A 5,000-nucleotide genomic window follows, 5' to 3' on the forward strand; every position below is an offset into this window, starting at 1 on the left:
CATAGTTCATGACTTGGTTGGACAGCAAAATTCTCGGGAGTTGAAAAAATTAAAAGGATTGGGACAAGACTTTTTAAAATATAAGGAAAAATAAACCCAGCGTGTTTGATACCTAGAATTTTAATGATGGGGGAATTTTAACCCCGCATTTTTTTATCTTTTTGGTCATTGGTTGAAGTCTGTTACCAACTCGTTAAAATTCCCGGTAGCTTCATCTTTCTAATTGTCTTCGGGTGAAAGGCTTTGTTGAATCTTTGGCAGGATCATATCATGGAGTAGGTAATGTCATCTTATCATCTCATTTGGGCAACTTTTATAATCTGCTTATCCTCTATTGCCAGTGTTGTTATGATAGTTAAGAATTCCGTACCTTGTTAGTGATAGTTAGCTACAAACTATTTACTGATACTTACTGAGTAAAGGAAATTTGTTAAAGAAAATTACTGGAAATAAGGCTTTTTCTGCTGAAGAATTAGAAGTATTGATGAAAAGTAAAAATTATTTATTATATATATATATATATATATATATATATATATATATATATATATATATATATATATATATATATATATATATATATATATATATATATATATATATAATCCTAAATAATATAATCCTATATATATATATATATATATATAATCCTAAATTTATTCTACTGAGGGAATTATTTATTAAAAAATTATAGTTTTAAATTTTAGATTTTTTACTCCTGAGAATATTTGTATTCGGGATATTCTTGTGTCAAGACTTCATTACTGCTGTTTACCTGAAACGATATTAGTTTATTAGTATGATATCTAATTATGACATTCCGGTCGTTAGCTTGGATGTAATAACTGATTGTAAAGTTAAACCACTGTATAATTCATCAATAAAAGAAAGCTCTCTCGGGGTCTCGTGATTTGGACTGTCGTGTCTTGGCGTCGTAAACAAATAAACGATACAAAATGAACAATCGAGCACCAACGTAAACGATTCCAATCTCAAGTGCATTACAATTCAAGAATTATATTTTATCTTTGAGTAAATAAATGAAGGATTCAATGCTTTATAATATACGCTATAAGTTCTTATTTAAGTGAAACATGTTCTATCAATGAAATCTGATGCAATATCACTTCCAGTACATATAGCGCTATGGTATTACAGTACACAGTTTATAGAATACATAACAAGGACCTCACCATACTATTGTATATTCGAAGAAAAGAGAAATTTGATATCCCATTTATGAAAATATCAATCATCACAATATCCGGATTTTAAATTTTTGTACAACAGGGTTTTCAGGAAATGACTTATATGGTCTGTGGTAAACAACATCTCGTAAATTGAAATGACTGATATTATTTCTATATCATTCTTACTTTAATATGAAATCAAATTAAAACAAACACTGAGATTCATATAAAATGTTCTGCCTGATACGGAGGGGAAGTGTATGCTAATATAGTGAATATTCGTTTTTTTTTTTTTTTTTTTTTTTAGATGGATGGCGTTTTCTTTTATAAAATCACATATATTTTTGTGATGTATAAAGGACTTTTATTTTGCCATTCGTAAATCGTTATATTCTCTTCGCTATTAAGTATATCATACCTTTAGGATTAGAATAAGGTATTGTTAGGCAGCATTATTACTCAATTATTAGTGAGAAAAAAAAATCTACTTGCATCACTTTTGAGAACTGGCAAATCCTGTTTTGACTGATATGTTTGGTAAAATATTAATTAGCAAATATTCATGATTTTCTTATTTTCTTTTGGAAAGAGGTATTTTCGATTTTGAAGTACAAGAGTAAAGTCGAATATAAAAATACATACGAGATGATACTATCTCGTTTAATTCAGTAAATAGGTTTTTACATCCAGCATTAAACTGGTACTGGGGCTTAATGGCAAGGGTCGTCAAAATACAATTCTTCACCATCTTTTAGAACGAAAGGAAAAAGTACAAATGTTTTGTTACTTTTTACTTTCTTTATTTATACTTAATATAATCTTTGAAATCTGTCTCCAAATTATATAATGGAATGTGATAGGCACTTCCTATCGTTATTATAACATAAAAGAAGTGTACTTGCTTCTATTGAAGTCATTGATATAAAAATGAAAATTGGGGTATAGTAAGAAAGGGAAGTACTTTGCATAGTTGACTCGCAATCAGCATAGAAGGTACCATTAAAATGATGAGGTGTTTCTCAAATGTTCTCTTTAACATTCTCACGGAAGGAAGTTTAATTGGGATAAACCACAGTTGCTTCGACGGAGTTCAAAACTTGCAACCCTCAAAAAAAGTAATTTTATGCTGTTAACAACATTTCATAATACGATTAAAGTTCCCGATTATTAATACTTTGAAGGATAATACAAAATTTTGATTTTTCCCACCCAAAACTGATTGTTAGAAATACTTTGGTACCTAATGACGAATTAAACGGTAGATGATAAATAAATAAAAAAAAATATATAATCATTTACCCTGTTTAGACAATGAGGATTCAATTCAGGCAATTCCCATTAATTATCACTGTAAACAAAGAGAAAAAACAGAGTTGGAAACACTGAAAGAAGATAGTTGGGTCGAAAAAAAATAAAAAAATAAAAAGCAGTACCCAATTAAGCAAGCCCTCTCACCTCAAGCACTTGGAAAGACAGCATTCAAAGCAAACGACTCTAATGCTCTACTGACACGTGACCGAACACACTGACAGCTTCGATAAATCTCACAACAACAACAGAAAACGTTTCAGAGGATTACACGCTCACTTAAAAAAAAGGGAAGAAAAGTATTAAACACAACACAAGTTCCAAATTCACTCGAAACACAAGAGATAACAACTGCAGTAATTCTCTCTCTCTCTCTCTCTCTCTCTCTCTCTCTCCTCTCTCTCTCTCTCTCTCTCTCTCTCTCTCTCCTCTCTCTCTCTCTCTCTTTAAAATCAAAACTTAAAACTGATTATAGTTATAAGTGATCCATGTGTTTATCTTGTTCATAATGATATGCCCTGTTATTATTATTATTATTATTATTATTATTATTATTATTATTATTATTATTATTATTATTATTATTATTATTATTAAAAACAAAATATATCCAAATTTCTTTGAATATTGATTATATAAGTGGGGAAATATGATATTGCACCGGTCTTTGGGAAAGAATTTAAATCTTTCTTGTAAATAGCTCTTTACAAAAATTAAAAACTATCGTAGTTTCAGGTAAAGTTAAAGAGCTATGAATTAACCTATTGAGTACAAAAATTATTTTTTTTTTCTTTTTTACATTTTAAAAACTCAACAGTGAGTCCAGAGTCATGAGGATTGTTTACTTGTTATAGTGGTAACGATTACGTAACAATATGTAAGATTTGATTGTCAAGTGAATATTTTGCAGGATTGTCTAACCCAAATGATTATGTATAAATCCTATTTCTTTATATGAAGTCACGATAACAAATCTTAATTCAGTTTAAAGATCACCATATCTCGTATCCATTATCAGTATCAATATCAAATACCAGAAGATGCACAGGTATACCTCAATGCTGCTTCCCGATTATTAGTAATCTAAAGAGTAATCTTAAACTCTAATATGAATAGTTACTTACATATTGATCACTTGCCTTAACCCTCTATGATCATACAGTCCTGCATGCAAATGATGAAAAAAATACCTATCTATATACAGTATTTCCTTATCTATTTTACAATTTTCATCCACGTTCTCATCAGGGTTGCGGTGGCCGCTGTGGCAACGTCCCTGACTGGTGAACGCCTGACTGGGATTCCAGTCCCACTCAAACTCGTTAATTTCATTTGTCATTGCAGCCTTACCATCTTAGTGAGCTAAATATACCAGGGTTGGAGGAGTCAATAGGTGTATCTGCTGAGCCATCAGCAGCCATTGCCTTGCCTTTCTTGGTCCTAGGTTGGGTGGGAGTGGGGTTTAGGCACTGATCATATGTATATAGGGTCAGTATCTAGGACATTGTCCTGATCGATAGGGCAATGTCACTGTCATTCATGCGTGGCATTTAAACCGTTAAAAGAAAGATAGCTTTAACAAAGTCCGGTTACATCGATATAGATATCTGGGCTTTTAAATTACTAAGAAATGTACTTTCCAATAAACAAATAAATATCACCAAAGTTTCGTCCAGCAAATAAGGGAGGAGAAAGAATCTCCCGGGTGCGAAGTTTATCATTGACGCTAACGCCTAAGTTTTGCTAATGAATTCGTCATTAAAAGTTTAGTCATGTTTTTTTCTGGGTGGAATTTTAAGAACGTAAGTCAGAGCGCTAATGTGGACTAATCAAAACTTTCATTAGAGGGTTTGGAGTGATATCAGCTGTTTTTGAGTGGCGGTGTTAAGGGATCCTTGAAACACTTATTCTAAGTATCATTCAATTTCTGTTTAAATTTCAACATGATTTGCCCATATCTGAGTATTTGAATCCAGGTAGTTTCATAACACTGAAGATTCTGTTTTCAGGGCAACAAATTACATTTTGAAAAGTCATCTGGTGGATTAAAACGTCGTCATGAGAATGTTGAAGTACATATTAAGGGGAACTATTGAATAAAATATAAAGTTTTTGTAATGCTATTTCCAGTAGATTATGTTTAGAGCTATAAGTGATTAATTTTCATTTCTGTAGTGCAATATTTCAATACAAAATAACATACCGCATTAGATAAAGTTTAGTTAAAAAGGGCTATGGGTATAAGGATTTTGTAGAGTCTAAATATACAGTAACTAAATAAATAAGTAAATATATATATATATATATATATATATATATATATATATATATATATATATATATATATATGTACATATCATTAGTTACTGTTAACGGATGTAGTTAGTGATATATATATATATATATATATATATATATATATATATATATATATATATATATATATATATATATATATATATATATATATATATATATATATATATATATATGTACATATCA

This window comes from Palaemon carinicauda, chromosome 8 (genome assembly GCF_036898095.1).
Source record: "Palaemon carinicauda isolate YSFRI2023 chromosome 8, ASM3689809v2, whole genome shotgun sequence".
NCBI classification, from domain to species: Eukaryota; Metazoa; Arthropoda; class Malacostraca; order Decapoda; family Palaemonidae; genus Palaemon; species Palaemon carinicauda.